Source organism: Lontra canadensis, unplaced genomic scaffold, assembly GCF_010015895.1.
Source record: "Lontra canadensis isolate GAN:19392208 unplaced genomic scaffold, GSC_riverotter_1.0 scaffold33, whole genome shotgun sequence".
NCBI classification, from domain to species: Eukaryota; Metazoa; Chordata; class Mammalia; order Carnivora; family Mustelidae; genus Lontra; species Lontra canadensis.
The window spans coordinates 11,455,387-11,482,682 of NW_022631027.1; the positions used below are offsets into that span (position 1 = coordinate 11,455,387).

Here is a 27,296-nt window from a genome sequence, read left to right on the forward strand (position 1 = left end):
AATTCATATAATGTCCTTGAGAGCTGGATTTTCTGTTAGAAATTCAGAGTTAACACTGAAGTATGTGAAACCCACAGATGGCAGAGTGAAATTCCTACTGAATATACATTTGATGAAATTATGTGTCTCATTTATTCTAGCCACAAAAGAAATATTTCGTCCTTATGAACTGTGCTGCAGTTAAACTTGTTTTGGTGATAGTATGTGAATAGGAGGAACTGGGTTAAAAACTTGAAAGCTCAGGGAAGTCTTGTCTTTTTTACTCTGGGAACAGAGATTCTACTGCCCCTTGAAGCACACTGCTCTTGATGGGTGCCATCTCTTTTCCTTTTTCCTTTTAAGTTTAAAGAATACATGTTGTGATCAGGTATATGCCAAGGTTATCATTAATGATTTAAAGAAAGAAAAGAAAAGAGAGCTTACAGTTTTATAGCATATACACAGCAAAACTGGCCTCTATATGTATTATCCTCTATATAATCTTTATAATAGGCTTCTGAGCTGTGTATTAATAGGACTTGCAGATAGGGTAGTCAGAGTAGTTAAATGATTTGCTCAAGGTAGCGTAGTTAGTAAGTGGCAGAGCTAGGTAAGACTTAACTAGATGTATGTTTAGACTACTTTTAATTTGTTTATGCATTCATAGAATATTTATGGAACACCTGTTATGTTCCAAGTATTGTACTACATACTGGCATATAATAACAAGTAAAGGGAAACACTATCTGTCATTTCTTGAAGCTTACAGTCTAATGGCAGGGAAGGAGGGCACACAGGGGCAGAAAGTCAATTAAGCGTGGAAAACTGAGTAAGTGCTCTAAAGGAGGGTTCAGGGCAGAGGATCTCCATGTACCGAGGGTCCTCAATATCTACCCCCAAAGTAAGTCCTGCAGCTGGGGTTCGAAAGAAGAAAAAGAAGATAATTCCATGAGACAGAAGATATGTTCAAAGGGATGTGATAACTGGGGTGGGGTAATATTTTGAAACAATAGGGGCAGCATATATCAAAACCTCAGTGTAGTAGTAAGTTTGATATTTTTCAGATTAATATATGGTCAGTGCAGCTGAAGCATGGATGCTTCTAGGGAACGGGTAGAGTTGCAAGTGTTGAGAGGTAAGGACTTGACTATATGCATGGCCTTTCAACACCCTATGAAAGATTTGAGTGTAAGGTAATGGGAAGCCCTTGGAGAGCTCTATATGTGTTTTAGGAGTTGGGTGAAAATGGCAAGATGCACGTTTTGAAAACTCACCAGAGCTGACGTTGGGCAAATAGATTAAAAGGGAAATAGGCCGTGGTAGAGATCAAGAAAAGTGAGATTGGAGATAGAGCTGAACTATGAGCTCTAGATGCCCACAACTCTTTCTATATATTTATTTAAATTTACTGCTAGAATTCTAAATAATATATATATCAATATAATCAGTAATACACAAATCAATATAAATTGATATATCAATTTCAGATATTTCCTGTTATATTTGTGAACATTTTATACTTCTCATTTTATTTCCCACAATTTCCACATTTATATTTTTTACTTACTATTATTATTATCATTATTGAGTATAGTTGACATGCAACTATATTGATTTGATAAGTTTATATATTATGAACTACTCAGTACAAGTATAGCTACCATCTGTCACCATATGATGTTATTACACCATTGACTCTATTCTTTATGCTGTGCCTTTCATTTCACAACTGGAAACCTGTATATCCCATTCCTCTTCACCCTTTTTGTCCATTCTCCCACTCCTCTCCTCCGGCCACCATCAGTTTATTCTATATATTTAAAGGTCTGGTTTTGCTTTTTGTTTGTTCATTCGTTGGTTTCAGTTTTGTTTTTTTGTTTGTTTGTTTGTTTAGATTCCACATATAAGTGAAATCATATGGCATTTGTCTTTCTCAATCTGCCTTATTTTGCTTACTATAGTACCCTCTAGGTTCACCCATGTTGTCTCAAATGGCATGATCTCATCTTTTTATGGCTATGTGTGTGGAGTTATTGTATCATATGGTAGTTCTGTTTTAAATTTTTTGAGGAAACTGCATACTGTTTTTCACAGTAGCTACACCAGTTTACATTCCCACTAACAGTCTATGAGCGTTCCTTTTTCTCAATGTCATCACCGACAATTGTCATATTGTATACTTTTGATTTTAGCCATTCTGACAGTTATAAGGTGATGTCTTATTGTGGTTTTGATTTACATTTGCCTGGTTATAAGTGATGCTGAACAACTTTTCACGTATCTGTTAGCCATCTGTATGTCTTCTTTGGAGAAATGTCTATTTAGGTCCTCTGCACATTTTTAAAATCAGATTGGTGTGTGTGTGTGTGTGTGTGTGTGTGTGTGTGTGTGTGTGTGTTGATTATGTAAGTTCTTTATATACTTTGGATATTAACCTCTTATCAGATATATCATTTGTAAGTATTTTCTCCCATTCAGTTGGTGTCCTTTTTGAATTTTTATGTTTTCCTTTGCTACATAAAAGCTCTTTATTTGATGTACTTTCAATAGTTTTGTTTTTGCTTTTCTTGCCCTTACTATAGGAGACATATCTATTGCTGATATCAGGGAAATTACTGTCTATACTCTCTTTTGGGTTTTTAATGGTTTCAGGTCCCACATTTAGGTCTTTAATCCATTTTGAATTATGTACAGCATTAGTATGTGGTCCAGTTTTCTTCCTTTACATGATATTGTACAGTTTTCTCAATACCATTTATTGAAGGGACTATCTTTTGTCCATTGGATATTCTTGCCACATTTGTCATAGTTTAATTAACCATATAATTGTGTTTTTTTCCTGCACTCTGTATTCTGTTCTACTGATCTATATATCTGTTTTTGTGCCAGCACCATACTGTTTTGATTACTACAGCTTTGTAACTTTGTAATATATCTTGAAATATGGAATCGTAATACCTCCAGTTTTTTTTTTTCTTCTTCTTCTTCTCAAGATTCCTTTGACTATTTGGGGTCTTTTGTGGTTCCATACAAATTTTAGTATTATTCATTCTAGTTTTGTGAAAAATGCTGTTGGTATCTTGGTAGGGATTTCATTGAATCTGTAGACTGCTTTGGGTAATATGGATATTTTAACAATATTAATTCTTTCAGTCCATGAGCATGGAATTTCATTGTGCTATCTTTAATTTCTTTCATCAGTGTTTTACAGTTTTCACCTCTTTAGTATTCCTAGATATTTTATTTTTTTTGGTGCAGTTGTAAGTGGTATTGTTTTCTTAATTTCTCTTTCTGTTACTTCATTTTTAGGGTATAGAAACACTGTGTATTTCTGGGTATTGATTTTGTATCCTACAACTTTACTGAATTTATTTATTACTTCTAGTAATTTGGTGGAGTCTTTAGGATTTTCTATGTATTGTATCATGTCTTTTGCACATTTTGGCAGTTTAACCTCTCCTTTAACAAAATGGATGCCTCTTCTTTTTCTTGTCTGATTGCTGTGGTTAGGGCTTCCATTATGATGTTGAATAAAATCAGTGAGAATGAACATTTTTGTCTTTTTCCTGATCTTAGAGGAAAAGTTTTTCCACCATTGAGTATATTAGCTGTCAGTTTTTCATATATGACCTTTGTTATGTTTGCGATATGTTCCCTCTAAATCCACTTTTTCAAGAGTTTCTTCATAAATGGATGTTGAATTTTGTCACATGCTTTTTTTGCATCTATTGAAATGATTGTATGATTTTTATGCTTTGTTTTGATGATGTGGTATATCAGGTAGATTGATTTGTCAGTGTCGAGCCATCCTTGCATCCATGGAGTAAATCCCACTTGATCATGGTGAATGATCATTTTAATGTATTGTTGTATGCAGTTTGCTAACAGTTTTTGATTTTTGCATCTGTCTTTATCAGGGACATTGGCTTGTAGTTTTCTGTTTTTGTGATATGTTTGGTTTTGGTATCAGGGTAATGCTAATCTCATAGAATGTGTTTGGAAGCTTTTCTTCCTCTTCTATTTTTTGAAGTAGTTTGAGAAGAATAGGTACTGACTGTCTTTATTTTTTTTTTAAGATTTTATTAATTTATTTGACAGACAGAGATCACAAAGTAGGCAGAGAGGCAGGCAGAGAGAGGGGAAGGGAAGCAGGCTCCCTGCTGAGCAGAGAGCCCGATGTGGGGCTCAATCCCAGGATCCTGAGATCATGACCTGAGCCTAAGGCAGAGGGTTTAACACACTGAGCCAACCACGTACCCCTAACTCTCTTTAAATGTTTGGTAGAATTCACCTATGAATCCATCTGATCCTAGTTATTTATTTATTTTTTTTTTTTTTTTAGTTTTCTGATTACTGATTATTGACTTGATATTGTTACCAGTAATTGGTGTGTTCACATTTCCTTTTTCTCCCCCTGATTCAGTTTTGGAAAATTTTATGTTTCTAGAAATTTACCCATTTCCTCAGGTTATCCAATTTGTTGGCATATAATTTTTTGTTCTATTCTCTTATAATCCTTTATGTGGTATCACTTGTTACTTCTCTCTCGTTTCTGGTTTTATTTAATTGGGTTCTTTCTCTTTTTTTCTTGATGAGTTTGGCCAAGGATTTACTTTTATCTTTTCAAAAACTAGCTCTTGATTTCATTGTGGTTTTTTTTCTACTGCTTTTTAAGCCTCCATGTCATTTATTTCTTTTCTAATCTTTGTTATTACCTTCCTTATACTCACTTGGCCTTCATATTTTTCTCTTTTAGTTCATTTAGAATATAAGAATTGATTTTTATTTGAGCTTTTTCTTATTTCTTGAGATAGACCTGTAGCACTATATATTTAACTCTTATAACTATTTTCACTGTGTCCCAAACATTTTGGACCATTATGTTTCATTTTCATTTGTCTCCATGTATTTTTTTTTTATTTCTTCTTTGATTGCTTTGTTGACCCATTGGTTGTTTATATCATATTCTTTAGCCTCCACCTGTTGGTGTTTCTTCCAGTTTTTTTTTTTCCTTGTAGTTTATTTCTAGTTCCATATTGTTGTGATCAGAAAAGATGCCTGCTATCACTTGAGTATTATTAAATTCATTGAGGCATATTTTGAGGCCCAACATGTGACCTATCCTGGAGAATGTTCTGTATGCACTTGAGAAGAATGTTTATTCTGTTGTTTGTGGATGGAATCTTCTGTATATATCTCTTATAAGTCCATCTGGTCTAATGTGTCGTTCACAGATACTATTTCCTTGTTGATTTTCTGCCTGGATGTTCTATCCATTCATGTAAGTGGAGTGTTAAGGTCTTGTACTATTATTGTATTACCATCAGTTTCTCTTACATCTGTTAATATTTGCTTTATATACTTATGTGCTCCAGAGTTGGGTGCATAGATCTTTATATCCCCTTGTTAAATTAATCCCTTTATCATTATGTAATGCCCTTCTTTGTCTTGTTACAGTGTTTGTTTTAAAGCCTGTCTTGTCTTATATAAATAGTGCTTTCCTTGCTTTTTATTTTCTTCCATTTATATAGTAAATGCTTTTTTATCCCTTCACTTTCTTTTTTTTTAAAGATTTTATTTATTTATTTGACAGAGAGAAATATCACAAGTAGAGAGGCAGGCAGAGAGAGAGAGAAGCAGGCTCCCTGCTGAGCAGAAAGCCTGATACAGGGCTGGATCCCAGGACCCTGAGATCATGACCTAAGCAGAGGGCAGAGGCTTAACCCACTGAGCCACACAGGTGCCCCATCCCTTCATTTTCATTCTGTATGTGTCTTTTCTTTTCTTTCTTTTTTTTTTTTTTTCAATTAAGTAATCTCCATACCCAACGTGTGGCTCAAACTCATGACCCCAAGATCAAGAGTTGCATGTTCTACCTTTCTACCTACAGAGCCAGCCACATGCCCCATCAGTTTATATGTGTCTTTAGGTCTGATGTGGGTCTGTTGTAGCCAGCATATAGATGGGTATTGTTTTTTTTTTTTATCCATTCCACCACCCTAGGTCTTTTGATTGGAGCATTTAGACCATTTGCATTTAAAGTAATTATTGATAGGTATGTACTTATTGCCGTTTTGTTATTTGCTTTTTGGTTGTTGGTGGTGTTGTTTAGTTCTTATCTACTCTTTCTTTTTTTACTTCTTGCTCTCTTTTTCTGTGACTGATGTGTTTCTGTAGTGTTATGTCTGGCATTCTTTATTTTTTTGTATGTACCTAGTAAGATTTTGAGATTGTAGTTACCATGAGGTTTATATATATATATAATCCTAAATAAATAGTAGTTTATATTAATCTATTAGTCATATAAGTTAAAACACATTCTAAAAAAAGATAGGAAAAGAAAAAAGAATTTTCTTTTTCACTTTCTCTTTTTTTTTCTTTTTTTCTCCCTCTCTCCACATTTTATGTATATTCGAACATATTTTACATCTTTTTATTCGTAATTTTCTTAGGCTTACTTATGGCCATTTCTTTCCCACTTAAAGAAGTCCATGCAACGTTCCTTATAAGGTTGGTTTAGTGATGATCAACTCCTTTATCTTTTGTCTGGGAAACTCTGTCTTTCCTCCAAATCTGAATTTGAACATTTCCAGGTATTCTTGCCATAGTTACTTATTTATTTTTCTGTCAGCCCTTTGAATATATCATGCCACTCTCTTCTGGCCTGTAAAGTTTCTGCTCACAATCAGCTTATAGTCTTACAGGTTTTTCCTTGTAGGTAACTTTTTGTTTTCTTGTTGATGCTTTTAAAGTTCTTTCTTTATCCATAACATTTGACATTTTAATTATGTGTCATGATGTGGACCTCCTTGGGTTCATCTTGTTTGGAACTCTGTTTCTTGGGCCTGGATGTCTATTTCCTTCCCTAGGTCAGGGAAGTTTGAGCGATTTTTGCTTCAGATATGTTTTCTTCACCTTCTCTCTTCTTCTGGGAACCCTATAATGCAAATGTTTTTTAAGTTGTGTTATCCAGCAGATCCCTTAACCAGTCTCATTTTATACATTTATTTTTATTCTTCCTCTTTTTGCTGTTTAGTTTGGGTGCTTTCCATTACCCTGTCTTCCAGATCACCAATATATTCTTCTGCATCTGCTAATCTACGTTGATTCCCTTTAGTGTGTTTTTCATTTCAGTTACTGTATTCTTCAACTCTGGTTGGTTCTTTTTAATATTTTCTCTCTTTATTGAAGTTTATACTGAGTTCTTCCACTCTTCTCTGCAGCCTGATGTGTATTTTTACAGGACATTACTTTAAAATCTTTTCCAGACATATTATTTATACCTGTGGGTGCACGATGTGGAGGAGAGGCAGAGGGAGAGGGAGAAAGAGAATCTCAAGTAGACTCCCACTGAGTGCAGACCAGGATATGGGGATCAATCTCATGACCCTGAGATCATGACTTGAGCCAAAAGCAAGAGTTGGAGACTTCACTGACTGAGCCACCCAGGCACCCCCATTGGGAGGTTTTTGATTGCCCACTCTATCTCCTTATGGGTAAGAGCAAGACTGTCTGTTCAGATTCTCATTTTCCTATTGATTGTATTAGGAGACTGTTTCTAGAATTTTATCCTTTTCTTTTAGGTTGTCTACTTGTTGGTGTGTATTTGTTTACAGTAGTCTCTGATGATCCTTTGTATTTCTCTGGTATCAGTTGTAACTTTTGTTTTATTTCCAATTTTATTTATTTGAATTCTCTCTCTCTCTCTTTCTCTTTAATTTGTGAGTCTAGCTTGAAGTTTGTCAATTTTATCTTTTTTTTTAAGATTTTATTTATTCATTTAACAGACAGAGATCACAAGTAGGCAGAGAGGCAGGCAGAGAGAGGGGGAAGCAGTCTCCCTGCTGAGCAGAGAGCCCGATGTGGGGCTCCATCCCAGGACCCTGGGATCATGACCTGAGCCGAAGGCAGAGGCTTTAATCCACTGAGCCACCCAGGCACCCCAATTTTGTTTATCTTTTTAAAGGTATTTTTAAAAATTTTGTTGTCACTTTCATTTATTTTTCTTCTGATCTTTATTTTTTTTCTGCCTTCTAATTTTGGGCTTCATTTTTTCTGTGTTTAGCTTCTTTAGGTTTAAAGTTAATTTGTTTATTTGAAATTTTTCTTGTTCCTTGTACTAGACATGTATCTCTATGTACTCCACTCTTAGAACTGCTTTTGCTGCTTCCCGTAGGTATTATGATACTGTATTTCCATTTCTTTTTTGTTTTTTAAAGATTTTTATTTATTTATTTGACAGCGAGAGAGAGAGAACACAAGTAGGGGGAACAGCAGGCAGAGGGAGAAAGAGGCTCTCCACTGAGCAGTTAGCCCGATGTGGGGCTTCATCCCAGGACTGCAGGATCATGACCTAAGCCAAAGGTAGACACTTAACAACTGAGCCATCAAAGCACCCATCCATTTCTTTTGTTTCAAAGTATTTTTTTTATTTTCTTCTTGATTTTTCAGTTGAGCCATTTGTTTTTTCAGTAGCGTGCTGTTTAATTCCACATATTTGTTATTTTTCCAGGTTTTTTTTCTTATTATTGACTCATATACCATTGTGGTCAGAAAATATCCTTGGCATAATTTTAGTCTCCTCAAACTTATTGAAACTTATACATGGCCTAACATGTGTCTATCTTGGAGAATGTTCTATGTGGAATTGAGAATAATGTGTATTCTATTGCTTTTGAATTCAGTGTTCTGTGCCTAGTAGGTCCATCTAGTTTAAGGTGTCGTTTAAGGCTGATGTTTCCTTATCAATTTCTGCCTAGATGATTTATCCATTGGTTTAAGTGGGATATTTGGGTCTCTATTATTATTGCATTGATGTTGATTTCTCTCTTTAGGTCTGTGAATATTTGCTTTATACAGTTAGGTGCTCCTATGTTAGGTGGACAAGTATTTACAAATGTTACATCCTTTTCTTGGATTGATCCCTTTATCATTATGGCCCATCTTTGTATTTTATTAAAGTCTTTGTCTTAAATCTATTTTGTCTAAGTATAGCTATACCAGCTTTTTTTCCTTTCCATTTGCTTGGATTATTTTTTTTTCCCATCTTTTCACTTTCAGTCTCTGTGTATCCTCAGATCTGAAGTGAGTCATTTGTAATCAACATACAGACTGGTTTTGTTTTGTTTTGTTTTGTTTTTTTCTTTTATCACTTCATCCACTCTATATCTTTTGATAGAAGAATCAGTCCATTTGAATTTAAATAATTATTGATTATATTTATAGGTATGTATTTACTTCCATTTTGTTAATTTTTTTCTGGTTTTTGTAGATCCTCTCTGTTACTTTCTTCTTTTCTTGATCTCTTCTGTTGTGGATTGTTGACTTTCTTTAATGTCATATTTAAATTCCTTTCTCATTATCTTTTGTGTATTTTCTATAGGGTTTGCTTTGAAGCTACCATGAGGCTTACATAGAACAGCTTATATGTATAGTAGTCTATTTTAGGTTAATACTAATTTAAGTTTGAACACATTCTAAAAACTACATGTTCACTTTCTCCCTATGTTTTATGTTTTTAATGACTTTTTTACATTTTTTTTACATTTTTAAAGTTTTGTATAATTATCCTTTATTGTAGTAATAGTTAATCTTACTACTTTTGTATTTTTACCTTCATAGTAGCTTTATAAGTGGCTAACCCACTACCTTTACTATATATTCACCTTTTCCAGTGATATTTTTAATTTCATGTTTCCTGTTTACTAATGTGTTTTCGTTTCAGCTTGAAGTATTTCTCATAAGGCTCCTTTAGTTATGAGATGAACTCCTTTGGCTTTTGCTTTTGGGGGAACTCTTTATTTCTTCTTCAATTCTGAATGATAGTTTTGTCAAGTAGGGTATTCTTGTTTGGATTTTTCTTTCTTTCTAGTACATCGAGTATATCACACCACCTTCTTCTGTCCTACAAAGTTTCTGCTGAGAAATCAGCTTGTGGTGTTATGGAGATTCCTTTGTATATAACACGTTGTTTTTTCTGCCTTTAAGATTCTTTAACTTTTGACATTTTAGTTATGATGTGTGTTGGTGTGGTTCTCTTTGGGCTCAACTTGTTTAGAACTCTCTGGACTTCTGGACCTGGCTGTCTGTTTTTATCCTCAGGTTAGGGAGGTTTTCAGCTATGAGTTCTTCAAATCAATTTTTTGCCTCTTTCTTTTCCTTCTGTTTTCCAATAGGTCCCGTAAGATTTCTTTACTTTTTAAAATCCTTTTTTTTGGTTGTTTTTGTTTTTGTTTTCCTGGTCTGTTTGAGTTCCTGTGCCCTTTCTTCTTGACTAGTGATCAATTCTTCTACTTCATCTAGTGTGCTGTTGAACTACTCTACTTATTTTTCAGTTCAGTTATGATATTCTTAATTTCTGTGAATTTTGTTTGGTGTTCTTAAATTTTATGTATTTTTATTGAATTTCTTTCTTGTTCATCCATTCTTCTCCTGAGCTTGGCAAGCATCTTTGACCATTATTTTGAACTCCCTAACAGGTAAATTACTTAACTCCCACTTTATTAAGATTTTGTTTGTTTGTTAATTGTTGTTGTTGTTGTCGTCATCAATGCTGTTTTTTCTTCTGGGGTTTTATCCTGTTCTTTCACCTGGAACCTATTCCTCTGTTTCCTTATTTTGCTTTTATCTCAGTTTGTTTCTAAGTGTTAGATGAATCAATTACCTCTCCCAGCTTTGAAGGAGTGGCCTTGTATAGGCAATGAACCTTATTATTCATCCTTGCCCTAGTTTTTGGTTGTCTTTTAAACTGTTATGATTATCTAAGCAGTCTCATTTATTCTTAATAGGTTCCAGTTCTTGAATTGGTGCCAAGCTCTATCAGTGTTGAAAGGGAGGAATCTTAGTCAGCATATAGTTTCAGGCTGACTTGAAGCTAGACTATCAGGCAGCAGCTTTCAAAGTATGCAAATCCACACAGTCCTGTGGAACTCCAGTACTGGGGTCTGCTGGCCCCCAGATATGGTGATTTGGAAATGTCCTCTTGCAGCAATTGCAAAAATAGGACCTCCAGATGAGAGTATAAGCTTTTTTCAGGGAAGGAACAGAAAATGTCTCTTGAGGCCAAGAGAGAGCACAAAACTGGTGTTTCCTGGTCTGCATTCTCTGAGTGCTCTTCCATAGCCTCTAGTAATCCTGAAGTATGCCTCTGGAGCTGGAGCTCCAATTTGAGTAAATAGACTGTTTTCATAGGCATACTGGGAGTTTGTTTTGTCTGCTGTCTGTACTGTGCCATGGGGTTGGTAACCTTCCAAGAATTATATCTCTAATTGTTTCAGGCCCTCCTGGACACCTGAGCCAGGCATTCCAAAGGCTTCCCTTACTGTGTGCACCTACTGGCTTCATCAGTGCTTTGGGAGAGCCTAGAGTTGGGGCAGGCCTACTGGCTTCAAGGGCCACCTAGGAGTTTATGGCCAGGGTAGGCCTGCTGGGTTCAGCATGGGCACACAAGAACAGGACAAACCTTGGGGCTTAAGTAGGACCATGGAGAGTGAAGGGTTGGTACAAATTGAGGAAGAACGAGTGAGTAGGGCAAGTCTGGCAATGCTAGCAAGGTAAAAGGAATGCAAAATGGTGCCTGCCAGCATCTCCTTCCCTAGAGGAAGTTCTAATACACACCTGCATGTCTGGCAGATGATGGAAGATAAGCTAATGGATCTCCTTCACATATGGTCAAGGTGCTTTTCATAGTGATTTGTGCTGTGTCCTGGGGTGAATGAAATTGTATGTGAGACCTTTAAGAGCAGACTTTTCATTTCCTACAGTCTTTTGGATCTCCTGGATGTAAGCTCTGCTGGTTTTCAGAGCAAGACATTTTGGAGACTCATCTTTTCAGTGTACATCCCTAGGGTTGCGGTACCTGATGGGGGTACGAATCCTTCACTTCTCAAGGAAAAACTGTATTTGTGAGATCCCTCTCAATTGTGGTTCACCATGCTGAGAGTGTGTGTTTTTTTGGTTTGGTTTGGTTTGGTTTTGTTATGGCAAGACCCTTTTTAACCTCTCCTATGTATTGGGATGTGGTCCTTTTATTTTTTGTTGTGGAGGAGCACTTCAGCTAATTTCTAGGTCTTTTTGAGGGGGAATTAATCTGTATGTAGATGGCGAGTTGGTATGTCCATGGGAGAAAATGGGCTCAGGAACATCCTATGCTATTATCTTGAACTACTCCTATATTTTTTTTATTTTTTTCTTCTTTCTGTGAGAGTTCTGATTTATCCATTTCCATTCTTGTATTAATTTGATCATCATGTTCTTGATTTCAAGGATCTTTTTCTTTTTCTCCTATTTTTTTGATTTATGTATTTTGCTATTTACACATAATATCTCCTTCTCTCTTTATGTCACAGAGAAATAAATTATAAAGATTTAATTAAAGAACTGTCTATTTTCTTATGTCCCCTTCCTCACTTTTGGTTATTTTTACCTCTAAATCTCATGCAAGAAGGTTTCCTCAAGTATTTTTGATCTCTGGATGTCCATTAACATTTCAGTGTTTCTGTACATGCAATGACAGCGTATGTGATTTGGATCAACCTTCATATTGAGAACATATGTAAGGATGGATATTTAAAAGTAATAAAGATTTCAACTGTAGGGATTTAGAGTAATTCTGAACATAATATTGCCTCAAAATATATCAAGGAAAAATTAAAATAAAATAATTATAAGGAAAATAGTTTAGTCCACAGTCATAGTAAAAAAAAAAAAGTGTACCTCTTTCAGTAATTAAAAGAAAAGGCAGACAAAAAAAATCAGTTGTTGATTTTAAAAGATTTTTTTAGTGATATGTAGAATATGATTTCAATAACATGATTAAAAATGGACACTTTCTATATATATATATCATAAAAACATAAGAAAAAATAAAATAAGTTTTATATATATTTAAATTTTATATAAATAATATATGTATATAATTGTACTCAATAGCTGCAAGATACAATCTTTGTAAGTATATGTGGAATATTTATAAAACCTAACAATGTAACTGGGCCATAATTGTAGTTTCAAAAATCGAAATCATCTACAGAGTATATAATATTAGTATAATGAAATTAAACTAGAAATAACTAATAGGAAATTATTAGAAAAATCTCCTTCAAGAGATTAAGAAAGTGAAACAATAAAATAGGTTGAATTGAATGATAATGAATATGATGAATATAAAATTTTAGGCAATCTACTTGAAATCATTGTTAAATCAATATGTACAGCCTTAAATTTATAAGATAGAAAAGAAGAAAGAGTAAAATAAGATAAGAGCGTGAAGTTCAAGAGGTTGGAAATTGCACAGCAAATTTAACATAAAGAATTTGAAGAAAAAACCAAAAGAACAGATGTTATAAAAATAGAAAATTTATAGTAGAGGGTCAATAAACTCAAAAGATAGTTTTTTTAAACAGATAAGCTAAATTAATATCCTTCAAGAATAATGAAGAAAAAAATTGAGAGCACAAAAGTTAATATCAGGAATGACAAACATATCACACAGACAATAAAAAGATTACAGGGTTTATAAAAAGTTTTATATCCTTAAATATGAAATATTAAATAAAGTGGACAGACATCTGCTTCTGGTTAAAAGGCCAGAATTTGTCTTCTCAACTAAAATAACTAGAAACCAGAAAAAAATCTATCAAACAACAGTTTGCAGGTGTTGGAAAATAATGTGAGATCATGATACCTGAAAGAAAAGAAACATATCAACTGATCCCTATACTAGAAACAGATTACTTCTTATAAGCAGGTTCCAGGTTACAGTGCAAAGAGAGGGAGTTCAAAGTTGTCAGTGAATTGAGGTGGCAGATATTGAATTAGGGAGGTCAAAGAAACTAAAATTTATGAGACTGAGTATAGCGAGTAGAAATCTGCAGAGATTGTGATACGAAGAGAGTTCCATATGGGTTCTCTCAAGTCTTTGCCTAAGTACTGATTGGCACATGAATGCAAGAGAACTATCTGAATCTGGGGAACATCTGTCAGAGGAAAGAGGAGAATAATTTCTTGAGTTCATTTTATTTTTTTTTAAGATTTTATTTATTTATTTGACAGACTGAGATCACAAGTAGGCAGAGAGGCAGGCAGAGAGAGGGGGAAGCAGGCTCCCTGCTGAGCAGAGAGCCCAATGCAGGTCTCAATCCCAGGACCCTGGGATCATGACTGAGCTGAAGGCAGAGGCTTAACCCACTGAGCCACCTCAGGTGCCCCTCTTGAGATCATTTTAGACTGAGAATGGTTTTTGTCCTCACTGACCAATGTGGAAAAACTCATAAACGCTACTACATAGGGGCGCCTGGGTGGCTCAATGTGTTAAAGCCTCTGCCTTCAGCTCAGGTCATGATCTCAGGGTCCTGTGATGGAGCCCTGCATCAGGTTCTCGGCTCAGCAGGGAGCCTGCTTCCCTCTTTCTCTGTCTCTCTCTGCCTGCCTTTCTGCCTACTTGTGATCTCTGTCTGTCAAATAAATAAATAAAATCTTTAAAAAAACCCACAACTACATAGAGATTTGGTTAAATGTTGAAAGATACTGCCTTAATAATGGGGCTAAAGTAATCCTAAATAACTCATTTCTCAGATCTTGATATAATCCAACTGACTCTAAATAACTAACTGGATACCAGGAAGAAATATGATATCATTTAAAGAAATACAACAAAATCCAGAAACTAAAAAGGTAAAATTGACAATATTTGTGACCCAATAAAAAAATGACCAGGGGGGAAAAAAAAAAAAAGACCAGGAATGGAAAGAAGCCGGAAAATAAGATGCATAATCAAGAAGAAACAACCAATAAGAACAAATTTAGAGATTGCAGAGACAATGGAACTACTAGAAGAAGAAATTAATACAGATATTATAAATATTCTTCATTGTTCAGTAGATAGAAGAAAATATAAGCATGGTGTCATCAGAATTAGAAAATTTTAAAAAGACACAAATTAGACATCTAAATAAAAATACACTGGATATAACCAAAGTGTATAAGGAAAAAAAAAGGTCAGCAAACGTGAAAGCATACTAATTGAAACTAAGATGAAGTACAGAGAGAATAAAGAATGAAAGAAGAGATGAACATAGCATCAGTGACCACTAGAATAATATCAAGTGATCTAGAGTCCCAAGAGGAGAGGAAAGAGTGGGAGACAAAAAAATGTGGGAAAAAGTAATGTCCCCAAGTTTTCTAAATTTGAGGAAAATTATAAACTTACATAAATTAGCTTACTATTGTTTCTGTAACAAATTAACCACAGATCGGCTTCAGATAATAACCATATATTATCTTACAGTTTTGGAGGCCAGAAGTCTGAAATCTGTCTTTCTGGGCTAAAATCAAGGTGCAGATAGGGCTGTGTTCCTTTCTAAAGAATCTAGAGGAGAACACATTTCTTGTGGTATTACATATATGTATTTATAACACAGAATATTACTACTCAGCTATTAAAAATGAAATATTGTCATTTGCAGCAACATGGATGGGTATTTGGGGTATTACATTAAGTGAAATATGTCTGACAAAAAAAATACTGTATAATCTCAGTTATATGTGGAATCTTAAAAACAAAACAAAACAAAACAACAACAACAATAAGCTCATAGATTCAGAATATGATTAGTGGTTGCCAGAGGTAGGAGTTAGGGCTAGTGAAATGGGTAAAGGAAGTCAGAAAGTACAAACTTCCCATTATAAATAAGTTATGGGGAAGTAGTGTCCAGCATGGTCACTATAGTTAACATACCGTATTACATAGTTAACATACTGTATCACATAGTTAACATACCGTATTACATATTTGGAAGTTGCTAAGAGTAAATCTGAAAAGTTCTTATCACAAGAAAAAAAATCTGTAACTATGTATGGTGATGGATGTTAACTGGACTTATCGTGGTTATCATTTCACAATACAAATATCAAATCAATATGTTGTTCAGCTGAAGTAATATAGTGTATGTCACTTATATCTCAAAAATAAAAGCAAAAACAAGTAATGTCTGATTCAGCAATTCCACTATTGTGTATATACCTTAAAAAAGTGAAAGTAAGGATTCAAACAAATGTTCATACCAGAATAATTCACAAAAGCCAAAAGATGGAAAGAAAGCATTTGTTAATGGATGAATGGATAAAAAAATATGGTATGTGTGTACAATGGAATATTATTCAGCTTTCAAATAGAAAGAAAATTCTGACATGCTATAGCATGGATGAACCTTAAAGACATTATGTCAAAAGAATTATACCAGACATAAAAAGAAGATCAATTCAGTAAAAGAAAGTCAAATTTATTGTAACTTACTATTTATTGATTAACCAGGCATACCTAAGATGATAGTACCATGGCTAAAAATAATTATTTTTGTCTATATCAGATAATAGTGCTTCAATCAAAGAGAATGGAACCCACTGTTCATTTGTTAAGTATATTGCAGAATTTAATATTGCAAAGGCCCAAAACTATTTTCTTTAGGTCTGCATTGGGCACTCTTATTTTGAATTAAGCATCCTTAGTACTGAGCAGTAATTTGGGGGCTATCATTTTGGGTGCATTTGTCAATAGTTCACTACCTCCTGCATTCTATTAGGTAATTTATTTGTCATCAGTTGCATTTGTAACATTTTGCAGTCAATCATAATCAATGAGTTTCATTAGGAACTTGTTTAATCCTCTTTTCAAATCATTAATAAAGTTCTTAAGTAAAACCAAGCTGAAAAAAGAACTTTTTGGCAGCCTATGAAACACCAAACCTGAGCTGAAAACAGAATTATTTACTGTTTCTCTACTCACAGAGTTTCATCCAGCATTCAATCCATTTGATGATACTTTTAGGTAGAAAAACTGAAATTAATTTTGTTATTTGCATTTTATGATGTCTTAAGGTCACATCACATTTAATACATTTTTTTTTTTTTCAGAGTAGGGTTCTGGAAAGTAGCAGTGCAGTGGGAGAGGGAAATGATCCATTTTAGAAAGGCTATTATGTTTCAGTGTTAACTAAATCTATTATGGAGAAACCATGAAGGATTAGAAACATCTTACACAGACACTTGACTTCCTCAGGCCAAATATCACGATGAACAATTTCATGTGAAAATAAAGACATTGTAGAGGTAGGAATAGGAAGATGGGTAACAGCTGAGGAAGAGTATCATTATTTTAAGTAGGTACTTGAGACTTGAGCAGGGCTTGAGCTGAGATCAAGAGTGGGGGGCTTAACCAACTGAACCACCCAGGCGCCCCTTAAGTAGATACTTTTCGATGGGAAGCTATTGATTCTAGGTCAGTGCTGACCAATTGTCTGTGATGATGGAAATAGTCTAAAATCTGCACTGTCCAATAGAGTGGGCACTATTACTTGTGGCTTTTGAGCACTAATACCAGCTAGTGCAACTGGAAAAGTAAATTTTTCATTTTACTTAACTTTAATTAATTTAAATTTAAATAGCCACATATGGTTTTTGGCTGCCATATTGGACAGTGCATTTCTAGAGCTCTAAGGCAGCTACAGTGAAAACCAAAGACGCAGAAGCAGGAACTTGATATTCAGGGATAGCTCTAATTTAGATCTTAAAATAAGGGCAGCTAGGTAAAGAGTTCTTTAGTTTTCTTCTTGTATGGTCACCAAATGAAGTAAAAGCAAACACCTTGTCCACAGTGTAATTAAGTGCAACTTCTTTGTGTCAAACACATGAGAAACTGGAAAATGGTAAATGAACATCAGAGACTTGGGAGTTCTCTCCTCATGTAGTATTTTAAAATATATTCAACTCAGGGGTTTATCATGGTGTTTTTCATGTACCTACTTATATTTTAATATATTTGAAAAAAATTCACCCACTATGCTATTTTTCTAGATTGTATTCATTCTTGAGTATTTATTGAAAAATTGTTATGTAGTAGACATTAAATTGGTTGTGATTATCACTTTTAAGAAGTGGTTTTTTAATCATTTATGAGTATCTTCTACTTTTTAATGATTTAAATCAGATTTTCATTTCCCTTTCTTGGCCCTCTTTTTTTCTTGATCAGCTTGTTCCTAATGCTGATACCATCTATATCTTCTTAAAAATAGCAAATTCTTTAAGTTTTTTATTTATTAATGGATTGTAGCAGGTGTAATATATATGAATTATGAAAGACTTCATCCTACTAAAAGTTTTATGAAAATAATTATGAAAACTGATGCAGTTGTTGTATTAGAGAATCCGTCTTTTTCTGTAAGAAATAAGCTCAGACTCAGTATTCTTAGTTATTTTTGTTTTGAACTAGAAAAATAGAATTTACAAGACATTGATTAAGTTGGGTTTATTTCTGATTGTTTCTGCTATGTAGTTTATGACTTTATGCTTCTATAAACATGTCCATACAGGTGTTTGTATGTTTATAAGTTGTCTTTTCTTTTGGATAAGTATTTTGAAGTAGAATTACTGAGTCATTCGTCAGTGTATGTTTAAATTTATAAGAAACCACCAAACCGTTTTTCCAAAATAGCCATATTAATTTTCATTCCCATGAGCAATGGATGAGAGTTCCAGTTCTGCATCCATGGTGCACTTGGAGTTATCAACTTTTTATTTTAGCTAATAAATATATTCTGATACCTCACTATGGATTTAATTTGCATTTCCATGTGACTAATGATGTTGAACATCTTTCATGTCATTATACACCATCAGAATTCCTTTCATTAACTGTCCTAATCTCTTAACAATTTTTTTAAATAAGGTTGTTTTCTTATTATTAGGTAGATGAGTTCTTCATGTATTATGGATACAAGCAAGTTATTCTTTAAATATATGTTTTGCTAATATTTCCTTTCAGTCTGGTTTCTCTTTTTGTTCTCTTAATAGTGTCTTTTGAAGGGCAGAAATTTTAATTTTAAGGATGTCCAATTTATCAATTTTTTATGGATTGTGATTTTTCCCTTATCTAAAATATGTTTGTCTAGGGGCACCTGGGTGGCTCAGTCATTAAACGTCCGCCTTCAGCTCAGGTCATGATCCCAGGGTCTGGGGATCGAGTCCTACATCGAACACCCTGCTCAGCGGGAAGCCTGCTTCTCTCTCTCCCACTCCTGCTTGTGTTCCCTCTCTTGCTCTGTCTCTCTGTCAAATAAATAATTAAAATCTTTTTAAAAAATAAAATAAAAATAAGATAAAATATCTTCGTCTAATCCAAGATCACAAAGATATTCTCCTGTGTCTCCTTTGAAAAGTTTTGGGGTTTTACATCAAGGTCTGTGATCCTTTTTAAGTTAATTTGTAAACTTATATTTATGTAAAACTTAAACGAACTTAAAAGAACTTATGAAGATCTAGGTTCTTTTATTTTTTAAATGTATGTTCAGGTGTTTCAGCACCATCTTTGAAAAGACTATTCTTTCTCCTTTGAATTACCTTGACAACTTTGTTCAAAAATCAGTGACATATATGCATGTTTTTATTTATGTACTCTCTATTCTGATGTATTTTTTTGTATACTAATACTTTACAGATTTAGAGTAAATCTAGAAATCCAGCATATAGAAATTCAACTATTTTTTTTCTTTATCAGATTGCTTCTCTTATTGTGGGTCTTTCATTTTTCCATCTGTTTTAGAATCAGCTTGTTGATTTCTACCCTTCCAACCCCCCAAGAAAGCGTATTTGGGGCTTTGATTGTAATTGCGTTGAATCTACAGGCAAAATCATGGGACAGTGAAATCTTAAGAATACTGAGTTTTCAGATCCATGAATGTGGTATACTTCATTTATTTAGGCCTTTGATTTCTCTAGTCAATATTTTGTAGTTTTAAGTATATAAATCTTATATCTCTTCTGTTAGATTTATCCTCAGACTATCCCGTTAAGTACCTAGGTATTTAATATTTTTGATGCTATTATGTTTAGGTATTAATTTATATACAAATGTACATAAAATATATTGTTTTATGTAATATATTATAAAATATATAACATTTATTACATACTATAAGCTATGTAAATATAATAATATACATTATATATGTTTTTTAATTTCTTTTATATAGTGACTATTACCTAGTGATGTTTAGGAATGGTTTATCTTCTTTATGAATTTACCCATTTATCATTCTGCCATATCCCTCTTTATCTCTAGTAATTCAGATCCTGTTCTGAAGTTTATTTTGTCTGATATTAATATAGCCAGCCTAGCATTTTTTTTTTAATTAGAGTTTGCTGTATTTTTTAATCCTTTTACTTTTGACTTATCTTGGTCTTTATACTTAAAGTGAGCTGCTTAAACACAATACCTATTGGGTTTTTCTTTACTACCCAACTTTAAAAATCTCTGTCTTTTAGTTAGACAGTTCAACAATTGCTTGTCTAATCAGTTTACATTTTGCATAATTATTTATACCATTGATTAAACTTACTGCCTTGCTAGTTGTTTTCTGTTTCCCAGCTTCTTTTAAATTGAATATCTTTTTAAAAAATTTCATTTATCACTACAAATAGCTAATAAGTTATACTGTTTTTTTTTCTTTTTTAGTGTTTGTCCCAAGGGTTTAGCAGAGATTGCTTTCAAGTAATAATATATTATTTCATAAATAGCTTCAGATCTGTACAACAGTATACCTCCAGTGTTTTTTCCATCTTTTGTAATATTGTTGTCACATATGTTAATATTATGTATACTTTAAACCCTTTAGTACATTGTTAAAATTTTTGCTTTAAATAGTCAAATATCTTTTAAAGCAATTAAAAATAAGAAAAATATCTTTTACATTTATCTTTATTTGTATAATTAGAAGTATCTTCATTTCTTTGTGTGGATCCATTTCCAGTGTCATATAATACTTAATTCTGCCTAAAGACTTTCCTTTAACATTTCTTGCAGCACAGTTATACTGGAAATGAATTTTCTCCAGTTTTATTTGACTGGGAAAAAGTGTCCATTTTCCTTTAATTTTTGTAAAATATTTTTCCTGGTTGCAGAAGTATGAATTGACATTTTTTTTCTTTCAGTACTTTGAAGATGTCACTCCAGTTACCTCTAACTAGAATAGTAGAACTATAGATCCTCCCTGTGTTTTTCTGGGATCTTGCATCTATGGGTTGATGTCTTTAAACATTTTTGGAGAAATATATAGCCATAATTCTTTTCCTCTAAGACTTGAACTTCACTTAGATTAGAATATTCAGTATTTCCCCACAGTTCTTGAATTCTACCCCTCATCTAGACCCAAACTTTTTTTTTTTTCTTTTCTCTCTGAGTTTTCTGGTCAAGAAAACGGTATATCTCTCCATTTATTTAGGTCCTTGATTTTCTTCATCAACATTTTGCAGTTTTTAGTATACACAACTTATGCCACATTTATCAGATTTATCCTTAGATTATCTCATTAAATCCCTAGGTATCTAATATTTTTGATGCTTATATATACATATATATATATATGCTCTCATTATCTTCCCTCTCCTAATTCTCTGCATCTCTCTATTTCTCTCCACCTTTTCTTATCCTTACATTTTGATAATTTTTATAGACCTATCCTTAAGTTTACAGATGGATTCCTCATCTTTGTCATATCTGCTGATGAGCCCATCAAAGGAATACTTCATCTCTGATATTATATTCTTTATTTATAGGATTTTCATTTGACTTTTCATGTATTTTCCATTTCTATGCTGGAATTCTTCCACTAGTCATTTGTGGTATCCTTTTCATCATATCCTTCAATTTATAATCATTGTTACATTAAAGTCTCTCTTTCACAATTTTTGACATCTGAGTCTGGTTCTTTTGACTGCTTTATCTCTTGACAATGATCTTCCTTTTCTGTGCCTCACAATTTTTATTGAATTCCAGACATCATGTGTATAACAGAAGATGCAGAGGGAAATAGTATTTATCCTAGGCAGTAGCAATATGTATACCTTTTTTGTCAGGTCTTTATTTTGGGAGGTGGAGGGCTTGAATCAGGACTGGGTTTGAGTTGCTTGTGCTCATTACATTCAGCTCACGATAGTCTCCAAATTGTGCAGCAGCAAGCTACTACTTCCTGCATTGTACATAGAGTACCATAACGGTGGTGGCATTTCTCAGTATTTGTGCTCTACCTGCAGCTTTCAGATATTTATCAGATATAAATATATATACTCTTGCTTTTCCTCTACCAGTAGATTGCTCTTGCTTGTTAGTAAGTGCTCTCATCCACCCTCCAGGCTTAGATAGGCACTTTATACCTGGACATTATGAGTGACATTCTCTTTGCATTCCTGATCCTTAGTTCACTCCTTAGTAGCCAAACCCAGCCTTGTGTCTGTGATTGGTCTTGGGCAGAAGTTTCATGCTGTCCCTTAGAATTAGAAGACTTTTGCTTGTGTCATTATAGAAGCTTAGGACCAAGATTATTTTTTTTTTAATTTACTCTAGAATGAGAGCATTTTTTTTCTGGCTCTGATTGTTCCAGAATGAGATGTTACCCCAAACTTGGCTTTTAACAATTTGTTAAAAGTTTAGTTGATTTATCTGTATCCATTTGTATGGTGGTTATCTCCTCCTCTTCTCAGCCATGGGTAAGGCAGTTCTCTTGCCTTGTCTGCCTTTGAAGAGTCTGGTCTCTCTTTGGAATTCAAGTTTCCTATATGTGGATAAATGGGACTTCTTACAGTGGGATTTTAAGTTAATGCATTCCTTATAAAACTTCAACTCTCTGATGGACTAAAAAACAATTGTGATATTGTAGCTTTCTGGATGTTTTATTGTTGTTGATGTGAGAATAATATTGTTTACAGATTTCCATATCCTAAATAGAAGTAAATGCTGTATGATTTAAATAGCTGAGTTTTTAGTTTAAACTATTCAAGGTACATGAGAATTAAAGGGGATCTGATGGCAAAAGTAATAATAATAATAATAATAATAATAATAACAAAAACAAGAACAATAATAATTCCTGTAAACATATCTTTTAAAAATGCTTTATTCTCCATTGGTAAGTAGAAATTTACTTAACAAATCTCTTCCTGTTTCTTCTTTATACAGGGAGTCTTAGTCTTAATGATAAATATAACCCAGCCTGTTAGTTGAAAACTTATTCTTTTTGAGGAAATGATGACTCAATGAAATCAAATTCTTTATATCTCACATCTCCCAGAGTGATATCTATGTATATGTACATGGCACAATGAAGGAAGGTACGTCTGGCTCACTGCCACCCTCTGGTGTTTTCTATAATTGATTACGGTATACTTTCCTTCAGTTGGCCCTTACCATCTTACACTGGCATGCACTATTGTTCATAGTCCTACCATGGCCTTGAACTGTCAGTTACAACTACTCTGACTCCTTCTCCCTACCTAGGCCTTTGTATGCCTGCCAGCCCCCCCCCCCCTTAGCATTATTATATTTCCCTATTTACCATTTTTTGTGAAAGAGACTGGAGTGAGGCTCAGGCCCATTAACCAACACCTCTTATTCAGCTTTGCTGGCATCACACGAAAGGGGAGGCTTTGCTATAATCATTGCTACATTCCTCTGGCTATTCCATAGGAAGAAAAGCACATTTTTTTTTTCTGCTCTGGATCACAAGACTAAACTGAGATTCCTATTTCCCTCTCTCTACCTCATCTTCATCAAGAATAATAAGGCCAGAGTTTGAGATCCTCAAAGGACATCTCCTATGTTTCATATAACTGTTCTCTATCTGTTCTCTCATTCTCCCACACATCCTGTTGATTATGTGCTTTCTTTTGAAAAGAAAACTAGCTTTTAACCCTTTCCTTTCTGTCTCGTAGCTGCCATTAGCTCAATGGATGTGTTGTTGGCAGTACCAGCAGCTCTCTTTGCTTCACAGAACCCCTGGCCCATCCTAGCCCAATAAAGCCTGCAGACTGGGGTGCTAGACCAGTCAAGGTTACGTCATATATTGGATTTGTGTGCAATGTTGTAGCCACAAATGCCCAGCTCTAAGGGTGCTACCTATGGGTGCCTGTCCATCATGGTATTAACCAGCTAAAGCTTGCCCAAAGCCTTTGGTCTGTTGCAGTTGCTAGATGCCACTGTGGGGCTCTGAGAGTCTTGAATTCTTACTGGGTTGGTGAAGGTTCCATGTACAAATCCTTTGAGATTATCCTCCCCAATGCATTCCATAAAACTTTCAGAAGAAATCCTGACACCAGTGGACACCAGACCGGTCCACAAGCACAGGGAGATGTGAGGGCTGACATCTGCAGGCTGTGGGTGCTGTGGTGTTGGGGTCACAAGTTCACCACACTATCGGTGGTTCTCACGATGCAGCATGGAGAAGACACAATACTTTCTAACTCTACCATTTCTGCTGGTATAAGTAATGTCTGTAAAATCCTTACCTAATAAATAATTTAGGACAGTTATGTCTGCTTAAAAGTGTTCTTTAATTTTGTCTGTTAAAATGAGTTGTCTACAGATTGTTCCATGAATGCATTGTCAAATTATGATAGTTAAACTGTAATCATGTTTGAAGACTATAAGTGATGGTGTATCTTGTTTCTAATAAGATAAATGCTTTTGTCTTTGCTTTATCTTATTAGGGAGTTTATGTTTAAAATGCTGTTTGGTATAATAGGTACAACATAAATTATACAAAAGTGGAATGCAGAAGTTAGCCATGTAGATTTGTTGGTGCATGTAATGAAACCTACAGCTTCATTGGGGCAATATAATGCTCTACTGGTTTACTCTCAAATGGCTGTTTTTAGAAGTTCGGTAAGAACAAGTTTTTTAAATTGGATTTTGTTTGGAAATGTGAAGAATATCTTAATCTTTTATCATGTTCATATGCAGAATAAAGTTTTAACTAGGGCCCACATTTTTAGGTTGAATCCAATATTCTATTTATATAACTGCTGCTTCTGGAAGAATAGTTTGAAAGAATGCCAACATTTTTAGGGGAATTGATTAAACCTGTTGCAAGAGGGTTCTCTTACAAAGGAAAAGAAATCCTGCTTAACCAAAGCAAAAGTACCTTGGTCTTCACAGTACCACTGAAGTTCACATAAAAGGTGGAGGCTTCTGGTTTTATCCCACAACTACATGGGATCTATAGAATAATGGATTTCATACAAAGCAGTCAGTAATGGTATTTATGCTGGTCTATATTAAAACTGGTAGAAATTGAACATTAGGTAAATGAGAAGAATTTATCTTAAGATTTGTAAGCTAGTAACCAATGCTAGGATTGGGAAACTGGTGGCCATCAGATAACTTTTTAAGTGTGAAGATAAAAAATTAAAATTAGTTTTGATCAGAATTTTTAAAAAAGAAAGAAAAGAAATTTTTTCATTATCATGTATTCTTATTTTAATGAATATGTGTGTGTGATTTTTAGAATTCAAAATTAAGAGGAGAATAGTAATGGATACATGACAGTGCAGGGAATGCATTTGGAAGGAGACTATCCCAAATATTTAGCATCAATCCTGCTAATAATTTCTAAGTATCAAACACTAATTCTTTGTATCTTGTAAAGATGATTTCTTTTCATTTTTACAAAAAACTCATGAAGCATTTTGTTATTTTAGAAGTAGAATTAAGTAGTTTACCTAAGGGAGAAGTCTACCAACATTTCTACTGACACATGACAACACTGAGATTTGGAGTATGAGATTAATTTGAATAAGAATCTGTTGCTCTTAGTGGCAGAATTAAGACTAGAAGCTACAATTCCAGATGCTTTCTTTGCTTTATATGGGTCAGATAGTTTGGTTCAGGTAGACCTACTCAAATTTGAATAAAGTTCATAGTCACTTTGGAAATAGACATGTGATTCAAGGTGATTTTCACAAATTAGCTCTCTGATCCCCAAAAGATAGAATAAATACTCTGTACTAAATAATGTGATAAAAGTAAGTTATACATATGGGAAATAAATTACTAGACATTATTGCTTTGACTATATGCTTAAAATGAGTCAGCAAGAGTACTCCTATCCAAACTACTCACTTGGTTTGGGGATATATTAACAGTGAAATAACAAGAAACATTTAGAAAGTAATCCTCCCCAAATGTGCAACACCTACTTAAATGCAACTTCTATTTTTTATGGCCTATACCATAAAGGGAATGATAATAGCATGAGGTTGGTTCAGTGAAGAACAGAAAAACTGGAAGGGTTACAGAAGGTAGATGACATTGATCCATTTTGATTGCAGAAAATGATGCTGGGGGAAAACTTAATCAGCTCTTTTGAAGCTAAGCATCATTTTAAAATGAGGACAGTAGATTTTAACAAGTTTTATTTTTTTATATTTGAAATATACAAAATAATGTATTAAAAACAGATGAAGTTTTTGATGCAGATATTAACATGAAAATATATGAACACTACTTAAACATTAGAATGGTACATTTTTAAAAATTAATTAATTTTTTATACAGAGAGAGTACGAGTGGGGGGAGGGGCAGAGGGAGAGAGAATCGCAAGCTGACTCTCTGCTGAGCATAGAGCCGGAGGTGGAGCTGGATCTTACATACCCTGAGGTAATTATACCTGAGCTGAAATCGAGAGTCTGACGCTTAACCGATGGATCCAGCCAGGCACCCCTAGAACAGTACATTATTTAGTTTGCTTTCTTTTGAGCTTGAAAAATCATATCAAACTGTATGTAATCTTGGGAGATTTGGTCAGTGTTTTCTCTGATTCCTCCAGGTTATTACATATAGCTGTAGTTCATGATTTTTCATGATTGTATGATATTCTGAGGTAGAAATAAAGCACAGCTTTTCTGTGCCTTCTGTGGATGAACCTTAACTTGTTTCTTGTTTCACAAGCATGAACATTTTTGTACATGTATCCGAGCGCATGTGTGCAAAAATTCCCAGCAATGGGATTTCCGGATTGCAGGTTATGTGAATGTTGAGCTTCATGACGTAGTACTAAATTGTTTTATGGTGATTGCATTAACTTAGAGTTTCACTATAAGAAGTTTCCTTTATTCACATCCTTTGTTTATGATGACTTTTGCTAATCAGTTTATTTTTTACTTCTCAAATTTATTAATTTTCTTCATTTAATGCTTTTGCATCTTGCTAAAATATTTGTCTTTCATGTTTAAGTTTTTAACCAATTGTGAATTGATTTTTACATAGGATGCAAAGTAGCAATTCTCTTTCAGCCCTTTCTTATGGTTATCCTATTGTCCAGGCTTATTAATTACCCTGTAATGCCCCATACCAGTTTTCCCATACATTAAGTTTGCTTATTGTGTGGATCTATTTCAGGACTCTACAATTCAAGCAATAGTGAAATTTTCTATCACTGTATTAGCATTATTATACAGTTTTAATTATTATGGCTACATAATAAGTCTTAATAAAT

At 34.0% G+C, this 27,296-nt stretch overlaps 1 pseudogene; it reads left to right on the forward strand.

The window, feature by feature from the left end:
* The window catches only part of LOC116873456, a 134,776-nt pseudogene extending 110,512 nt beyond the window's left edge, over positions 1-24,264 (forward strand).
* Positions 24,265-27,296: the final 3,032 nt, after the last annotated feature.